At 43.2% G+C, this 9,973-nt stretch overlaps 1 protein-coding gene across 2 annotated transcripts in view; it reads right to left on the reverse strand.

The window, feature by feature from the left end:
• Positions 1–5,071, reverse strand: part of ACLY (ATP citrate lyase) — a 61,985-nt gene extending 56,914 nt beyond the window's left edge. For both annotated transcript variants that reach the window (XM_082194732.1, XM_082194731.1), the window contains exon 1: positions 4,908–5,071. The gene's annotated coding sequence lies outside the window, so the exon portion shown is untranslated. The remainder of the gene's footprint in view (positions 1–4,907) is intronic.
• Between the last annotated feature and the right edge of the window lie 4,902 nt (positions 5,072–9,973).

Genomic DNA, 9,973 nt, shown 5'->3' on the forward strand with positions numbered 1-9,973 from the left:
CAAGGTCTTTAAAATTATTGTTTGGACCAATAAATAATAAAAATCATGACAAATACTACGTTGTTTCTAGACTTACTGATGCATCTTGTAGTGCGGACTGATAATAAAAGGCAGGTAGGCACCTGCTTCATCCCAAATGCCTGATTCATCCCAAAGTCCTGGACAGATAACAGTAAATTTAATACACAAAAAGCAGGAGTGTCTTAAGAATTCTGGTTAAAGCACAGAAAATAATGCAAATGTTAAGAACGGCTCCATCCTCTACTGCCTTCACTCACAGTTCCCCCAACATCTAGACCATAATGACCACCACCCAGCCGACCAAAACGGAAACACCCCATAAGAAACTAACCAGTTGTATTCAGGCAGCTTGAGTCTGCGGTAACAGTTTAGCCAGCACTTAGGAAGAAGGACAACACAGCTAACCTCAATTCCTATCCACTGTCTCCTGTATACAGACAAGGAGAGCAAAGCAAGAGATTAAGTGTCCATTGTTGCCCAAGACAAAGAAAGCATCAGACTTGGTATTCAGGAAGACTTTGTGTCTGTAATGTAAGAGCGCTGCACCCATAAGGGCCCTGTTGCATCAGACCAAAATCTCAGAGCATGAGGCTGATAATATCAAGGTTGCAGGTTCAATCCCCATAAGAGACAGCTGCATATTCCTGCAATGCAGGGGGTTGGACTCTATGGTTCTACGATCCTGTTCTCACGGCCTATGGAAAGCCCGCAATGAGGGCATGAGGACTAAAGCACTTTCCCCAGCAACCGGTCTTCAGACGAGACAGTCCATAGCCATTGCAAGGGATCAGATATGAACCGATGCCCTAGCACCGATTAGCTATCCACACTGGTTCCTAACAGAACTCGCAGGGAAAGAAATGTCGAAGTCCTTCCTCTTCTCTACCACCTAACCCCTTGACCTTAATTCTCCCGTTGGACAATTGGGGCGAAAGCACTGAAATGACACTGACCAAGCAGCTTAAGAAGCACAACAGATCACCACTGTTACACCAAATGTTACACCGTCGGACTGCAGAAGTATCCAGGTTTTTTTAAAACTGTAATTTCTACAAGCGTGTGCCACCTTCAGAAGGCAGGCAAACCGCAGACAGGGCTATGCACCCCAGCCAACCCAAGTAATATGCCCTCTTTGCTTTGTAAAGAAAGTTCAATGGGTACTTAACAGACAGGTCTCGTTCTGGATTAGCGGAGGATAGTGGGTGGGAAGGTGCCAGCCAAGGCACAAAAACACTGATCAAGATCAGCTTTCCCCATTATTCACTCTGATTTATTAAAGAAGCCAACGCATGGCTTCAAGCAGGCCGAGTCTGTCATTTTTGTGCTTTCGTAACACAGGTCATACCTGAAATCTATGGCCGCAATCCGTCTTTGGTTGGAGTCAGTTAAAGATGGCATGGGGCGAGGGAGAGGGAAACCAGCAAACCATGGATTTTAATGGAGCCTGCCTATATTCTTATTTCCCCCCCCCCCCATTTTTAAATAACACACATGTGTAAAGAGCTGCTCAGTTGCACAGTTAAAATCCCTCATATCTGCATGGATACCACGAACCTGTGAGTTAAAAGTGCATCTTTCATCTTGCTTACAACTAAGCTAAGAAAACTAAGCAGCACTTTGGGTTTGTGGGTTCTGACTGGAACCAGTATCAGGCAGAATGTCTCTGAGCACCTTTTGTGCTTTTAAAAAATGGTGGTGGGAAGGTATCGTTTATATAAAGTCTCACGCTTTTAACACCGGAATAGTCCCTCCAAACATCTCTATGGTCTGAAAACTGGAGCATTTAAATCAGAAGCTGGGATCCTGCAGTTCTCCAGATATTGCTGGGTTCCCAACTTCCATCAGCCCCAGCTAACATGGCCAATGGTCATGGATAATGGGAGTTGTAGTCCAACAACATGAGGGAACCAGGTTCCCAGCCTCTGATTTGAATGAAACAGAGCATCTCTGAAAGCTCCCAATTCGCTGCTTAAAAGAAGGCCAAAACTGCACACTTACAAAAAAGTCTGGGTTGCAGTGTCAGACTTCATAACCTCATGGTTCCCTCCGGCCCCATCACTGGCTTGCTTTGGCATATGGGAAGATCAGACAAAAGTGGTGGGGCTCAGTGGGCCCAAGCCCTGCATTTTTTACATGTCTCCTGACCTACCCCCCACCCATTTTGGAAATATTTTAACCTTGCTTATAAGGCAGTTGGGCATCCTCCAAAGCAGCATACTGGTAAGACTCCCCCACCCCACCCCAGCCAGCTACCAACTTAACTTGTCCAGAAGCTCCTGTACAAATAAATTAGCACTTGCAAATGTGTGTCAGCAGCCTGGGCTTAAGCACTCAGCAGAAATCCTAGTGCCCCTTTGTTTCTACAACTACAAAACCTACCCACACACTTTAGTCCAGAACATCCTTCAAAGAACTCCCAATATCATTAATTATACACTGCAGTCCTCTTTCTACAGTGAAAGAAAACAATTCACTGTTCGACTCAGAGATGTGAAATACTGATATATACCAAAAGAGTACCCAGACTTCTATAGAATAATGTTTTGACCAGCAGAGTTATCAGCTGTTTTTCTTGATTTCCCAGGTTTACAAGTCAATATAACTTTGATGTCTCCGACATGATATACCAGAGGTCAGCTAAGTAAAATCTCAATAATATTTACCCCCTCACCCTGAATTCTCTGTTTGGTACCTGCTTGTTTAGCCCACGTGAACTCTAACAGCAGAGAGTGGCATTGCTTCGATGGAGGCAAGATATTCATCATAGGGGCTCTGGAATATTTTGTTACCAATAACCTGCCCTTTAAATACCGTATTTTTTGCTTTATAATACTCACTTTTTCCCTCCTAAAAAGTAAGGGGAAATGTGTGTGCGTCTTATGGAGCGAATGCAGGCTGCGCAGCTATCCCAGAAGCCAGAGCAGCAAGAGGGATCGCTGCTTTCGCTGTGCAACGATCCCTCTTGTTGTTCTGGTTTCTGAGATTCAGAATATTTTTTTTCTTGTTTTCCTCCTCCAAAAACTAGGTGCATCTTATGGTCTGGTGCGTCTTATAGAGCGAAAAATACGGTAAGCCTTCCAACTTTCTCAGACTGGATCAGTGACCAGTGTTCTTGCCTTTTTACTACACATAAACTCTTCCAGTAAAAAGAAAACAGTCTCTCAGGTCCTCTGAGATGGGGGTCACAACTAAGGGGAAAAGACCACATGTGGAAGATTCCAGGTTTAATTCCCAATGTCTCCAATTAAAAATGATCTGCCATTGCAGAGCTGTAAAAGGTATCTTGGCCCAAAACATTGGTGGACCAGTTACCAGCCCGAGGAGACAATACTAAGCCATTGTTTTGAGTCACCATGAGGCAGCTCCATATATCCTTAACAGCAAAAATAACATGAGCTCTCTCAGTGGGTAGTGAAATATGTGTTTGTTTGAGTTAAAGGTTCCTGTGTGTCCTATGCTCTCCATCATGTTGCTGTCTTATTTTTTTTTTAACATTTAGCTCATGCCAACATAACATTGTATGATAGAAAACTATCAAGAGAGAATATGATCTGCCCAAACACAAAATGAAGTCAACAGCTGAGGCAAATGACTTGACAAAAGTGTGGCAAGGCCAGGGGAGGAGATGGTGATGATGATTTCTTAAACTTGCTAATCTCCTGTTACCCGATGAGCCAAAGGACTTACAACACCTTTCCTTACAAGTAATAACCATAGGAAGGATTCGATCACACCATACTGATTTCCCGGTTACATTTAGGATGGTAAGGTAAATTTAGCAAGAATGGCATTTCTATATCAAGGTATAAGATCTTTGTAGTTCAGCATCTTATTTCCCACATTGGTAGCTTTTTGGAAGCCCACAACAAGGGCACATTAAGCCCTCCTTTGTTCTGCTCCCAAGCATCTCTGATGCAACACTGCCTGAGAATATGGACTCTATTTTGGCTCTTAAGACTGATATCCAGTGCCAGGTCCAACTTCCACAAGATTTGTTAAGCTTTCTAAAAGCCATCTAAAGTTATCAACCAGGACCACATGTTGTGACCAGGCACTCCGTAATTTCATTATGCGATGTGCAAGTACTTCCTTGTCTCTGACCTGAACCTGTGGCAGTCAGTTTCACCAGGTCATGCCTACATGCTAGCACTTATGAAAAGGAGGAAAGTCTCTCTCTTTCCATTCTTCCAAAACACACCTAAGCAGGTATCCCTTTCTCCCTCAACATGCCCAAGGATGGTTCAAAATTTCAGACCTTCCTTTCTCCACTCAAGGGCTGATGGAACAAGCGAGACTTCCAATGTTCTTGGCAATATTTCGCCCAAATAATTTGGCTGCAACCCCTCGGGGGGGGGGCCAGGGAGAGCAGACAATTCACTTCTACCCTGGCGCATAGATGTATTCTCGGGAAATAAAACAGTGATGCACTTCTGGTGCTAATGGAAGACGAGTTATTAAAATTGGGCCAAGTGCATTGTGTTTAAAAGAGGGGGGGGAAAGTTTAACAACCAAGATTTACACTTTACTCAATTTTAATGAGAAAACCGATGACTTTACAATCTAAAACCAGCAATAGGTAAACTCACTGGGGTGAAGGGGCCCTGCTTTTCTCTAGGACCTCTTGCAGGGATGCTGGGGTGGGGGGAAAAGTGATGGTCCCTGGTCGTTCTCGAACAATGCTCCTCTAAAATCATTTCTTCCCCGCTCCCCTTGACAGCCCAGGAGATGCAGTGATATATATATATATATATATATACCCCCATTGCATCCATACAGAGAACGAGGCGATGGAAATAAACAGATGCATTTATTCATTTGAATTTGCATTATTATTATTATTATTATTATTATTATTATTATTATCATCAATGTCTCCCTCCTCTTACCTTTGCTGCAAAGTGCCTTGTCCTTCTTCCCTCCCCCGGGCCTTTCCCAACTTCGGAAGCTGCTGCTCCCCGCTGCTGCTTTCTTGTCCGAGCCTTTCTCTCTCCTCTCGCTTCCCGTCGCCTTCCCCTCTTTTTGGCTCACTCCTCCTTCTCTGCCTCTTCTCATATGGCTAGATGCACTCCCAGCCCTGCCATTGGGCAGCATGGCCCCCACGTGCTGCTTGCCTGAGCGATGCCTGACTTCGCCCATTGGCTCACCGCCCGCGAGCTGAACACGGGGTGCTTGGGGGACGGGGATGCTCGGGGAGGAGGAGTTGCGAAGGCTTCTGGGAGCTGTAGTTTTCCCTATCTGCCGGCTCCTACTTTCTTTATTGTAACTTAACAAGACGGGTGTTTCATACCCTCCAACTTTCCCCCGATCAAAATAGGGACGTCCCATTCCAGAATGATAATTTTACTATTTATACCCCACACATCTAATTGGGTTGCTCCAGCATAAAACATAATAAACATATTAAGTTTTGGAAAAACATAATAAAACATGAAACTTTTTTTAAAAAAAACTTCCTTACACAGGATTGCCTTCAGACGGCTCACATAACTCCATAACCCTCCAACATTTCTCCAGTGAAAAATAGCGACGTCCCATGTATATGATTGGTTGCATTATTTTCAAGTTAATGAAATGTTTAAAAAGGATTTTAAAGAAAGTGGATACCTAGAAAAAGACTCAAAATTTCAGACAGAAATAATAAATAATGATTGTAAAATTTTGTCAAAAATGTATAAGATGCTGTTGGAATGGTATACGAAGGATGAGGAAGTCAAATCGGTTATGATTCACTGGGCCAGAGATTTTGGATATAATATACAATTTGATGACTGGGCAAAAGTATGGAAGGAAAATTTAAAATTTACAGCATGTACTGCGTTAAAGGAAAATGGTATGAAAATGGTATACAGATGGTATATTACACCGGTAAAATTAGCAAAAATGTTTAAAACATGTAATAAGTGTTGGAAATGTAAAGAAAAAGAAGGGACGTTTTACCATATGTGGTGGGAATGTAAGAAAGTGAAAGGTTTCTGGGAAATGATATATAACGAATTGAAAAAGATGTTGAAATATACATTCATAAAGAAACCAGAGACTTTCCTTTTAGGAATAGTAGGAAATGAAATAAATAGAAAGGATTGTAAGCTTTTCCAGTACGTAGTAACTGCAGCAAGAATACTACTGGCCCAAAAATGGAAACAGGAGGAACTACCGACGCTGGAAGAATGGAGAATGAAACTGATGGATTATGCAGAACTGGACAAATTAACTGGGAAGATTAGATATCTACAAGACCAAAAGTTCATCGAGGACTGGGGAAAATTTGTAGGGTATCTGGAAAGTATATGTGATGAACAGACAACGCTGGTGGGGTTTCAAGAAGCTCTGTGAATTTGAGGAGTATTGTAAAAAAGATAATATGAGAGGGAGGGTATATCAAAAGGCAATATCAAATTAAGGAAATGCGTAACTAAAAATCAAATACGGATGATTGGCAGAGAAGCTGAAGGAAGTCTAAAAGAGATAATCTGTGATAAATTCTGATATGGCATTACATGTATATTTGTATTGAAAATTAATAAAAAAATATTTTAAAAAAAGAAAAGAAAAATAGTGACGTCCTGAGGAAAAATGGGACATTCCAGGATCAAATCAGAAACCGGCTTCTCTAAATCAGGGATGTTCCTGGAAAATAGGGACACTTGAAGGGAGGCTAAGCAACCACATTTCAGTTTTATTTAAAATATTGTAAATGGGTTACCATGGGCGTAGCCAGGATTTATGTTGAGGGGGCAAGACACCTGTCAACTGTTGGTTTCTGCTCTCTTCACTGTGCAGCAAAGTGCTTGTCACAAGACAATGTTTACATTCCACAGTCAGAGTACTGTTGGGTTTTCCCACGGGAATGGGAAGCTGGATGTGACGTACACTGGTTTCCTGTTTTCTCTGTTTCTCTCGGTGTTCTTCATTCCGAGGAGAAAGGACGGTTGCTTCTCTGCTCCCTCAGAGGCAAGATGCATGATTGTAATTTCTCTACAATGAACTGTAAATAAAACAACAAAAAGCATGTGGCATGTACTATTCATCATTCCGTTGTGCGAACGGACTCTGCTATATCAACATTTTGGTTCCGGGCCCAGAAAGACGTAAGTCAAACAGAGGATTAAAGACTCCAGCAGCCGAGTCGGAATGCCGGCAGAGGTACAGAGGAACGGATCGCGTTATCTGCTCTGCGCGTCAAGTTTGATTGATGAAGGTATGTGCTCATGCTCCCGGAGCAGCCTGCCAGCTCCTTGTTTATGCTTTATGGCTGGACTTTGAACTTTTAAAGCCGTTTTGCCGCGTAACAGGCAAAGGCTCCAAAAGGCACAAGCTCACAGGCTTGGATGGCTGGGAAAACGAAAGTACTTTTAAAAGTGCTTTTGGCTAAAGCTGCAGGACTGTGACGCAGCTCGTTTTAAGCAGCAGAAATGGCAAACGCAAAGCTGGTTGATGCTTTTGGGATTCCTAAGCTCAATAAGAATAACTACACAGAGTGGGTGCAGTATGCAGAGGCAATTCTGCGGAAAGAAAGTCTGTTTAATGTTATTACAGACAACCCCCCAGCTCCAATTACAGCTGATTGGAATGCTAAGGATTCCAAAGCACGGGGAACGCTTACGTTGATAGTATCCCCAGAAGAGCTCTGTCTGTTGCGTGGAAAGACCACAGCCAGAGAAATTTGGGACACTTTAAGACAGGCTCACTTGAGGACAGAAGCTGGTTCCTCAATGTACTATTATGCAAAGCTGCATGATATGGCTCTTGCTGAAGGTGGAGATGTGCGTAAACACCTGATGGAGATGCAAAATCTGAGACATGAGTTGCAACAGAGAGGACTCAACTTTCCAGAGGCTGTGTATTCCTTCATGATACTACATTCTTTGGGTCCAAGTTGGGAGTCCGTTGCCACTCAGATTGCTGTTCAACCGACTGCTCAGCTCACAGTAAACTATGTTACTGCCGTGATCCAGAATGAAGCAGATCGCCGGGGTGCTAGCTGCATGGGAAAGGGGGAGTCTTCACAGACGTCATCCCAGAGTGCAGTGGAACCACCAGAGGGCGCCAAAGCTTTGAAGGCAGTGAAATGCTACTCGTGTGGACGTCTAGGCCATATGAAGAGGGAATGCAAATATCCCAGGGCCAAGACAGAGCAGCGCAGCGGAGGTTCAGCGCGTGGAAAAGGCCAAAGCAAAGGCAAAGGTCCGGTGTCCAGGACAACGCAGCACAAGGCAATGGTCTCACGCTTCACTCCAAAGGTCGCAAAGGTCCAGAAGACGTCTAGATCTTTCTTCGTTGTTGATTCAGCAGCTACACACCACATGTGCAACGATAAGAGACTGTTCGTGTCTTTTACACCGCAGGAAGGTGCGATTCACCAGGCGGATGACCACACGATCCCCAGTCAAGGCTACGGAACTGTTGTTCTTCACAGTTTGGACTTAGAGATACATGATGTACTTTATGTTCCAGATGCCACACACAATCTTCTAAGTGTGATGCAGCTGAATGAACGGAACATTGACGTTTCCTTCAAGAACAAGAAATGCACCATCACAAAGAAAGACGATTATGTTTTGCATGCTGAATGTGTTGATCGTTTGTTTGTTTTGTATTATGATGATGTTGTGCAGAATGAGACTTGTTGCATTGCAGGTTCTAACAAAAGTTTGCATGCAGAATGTATTCATGATTTTCACCGAAAATTTGGTCATTTGCATTTTGAGGCAGTATCTAAAATGCCTGCCTTGGTTGAAGGTATGACTATTAAACCCTGCAGGTACCACATGAAGTGCAAGGCATGCGCAGCAAACAAGGTGAAAATGGCTGCGAAAGGTAAGGTGTCTAGTAGGCAAGCTACAGAACCATACCAGATTGTTCATGCTGATTTAGTTGGTCCACTATCGCCCTCTTTAGGTGGCAATAGGTTCTTCATGGTTCTCATTGATGCATTTTCCAGGTATATTTATGTGTACAATCTCAAGCAGAAATCAGAGGCTTTTCCAAGGTTCAAGGAATTCTGTGCTTGGTTGGAAAATGTGCATGGTAAGAAGATAAAAATTCTTTTCACAGATCGCGGGGGAGAATTCACTTCTCAGCAGTTTGAAGCTTTTCTGACTGAGAAAGGAATTCAACACGATTTGTCCAGTCCTCGCTCGCCATGGCAGAATGGGCTTTGCGAAAGGGCAAATCAAACATTGCTTCAAGGGTTAAAAACCTTGCTGCATGATGCCAATCTACCAGAGAGTTATTGGGCCGAAGCTCTCTCATGTTTTCTTTACAGTTACAATCGCAGGTTATCTTCAGCGATTGGTTGTACCCCCTATGAGAAGATGTTTGGCAAGAAACCATACATCAAACACATGAGAATTTTTGGTTCGGACATGTGGATTCATTCACCACAAAGCTCCAAATTAGGCAAGCGTGGTTTGCATGGTATCTTACTAGGTTATCAGAAAGGTTCTTACAGAATAATGATGACTGACTCTAAGACAATTAAGCTCACAAGAAGTGTTGAGTACAATGCCAAGTGGGGGGAGAATGTGGGAATTTTTCAATGTTATCCTGATGACAGTGATGAGACTGAGGATAAGCAGCAACAACAACCCACACCCACTGATGAAGGTTCTGATTCTGAGTCTGAAACTGAATCAGATAAGTCAGAGGATTTCAAGAGTGCGAAAGCCTCTATGCGACCCTCTGAAAGCTCTGATCAGGAATTGGAAGAACCATTGTTCACAATAGGCCACTTTTCTCCAAAGAAGGAAGAGGAAAGTGTTGAAGACCAAAGGCTAATTCGCAGGTCACAAAGAGCCACAAAAGGCAGACCTCCAAAGAGATTTGCTGATGAATATGCTAAGACAGCAGTGGCAGTTGTTAAAAGCTCCAAGAAGGTATTTGAACCTTCAAGTTTCCAAGAAATCCAGGATTTGGATTCTAAGGAAGCTGAGCCTTGGTTAAATGCTATGAA

Source organism: Podarcis vaucheri (assembly GCF_965113315.1).
Source record: "Podarcis vaucheri genome assembly, chromosome: 13".
Taxonomy (NCBI): domain Eukaryota; kingdom Metazoa; phylum Chordata; class Lepidosauria; order Squamata; family Lacertidae; genus Podarcis; species Podarcis vaucheri.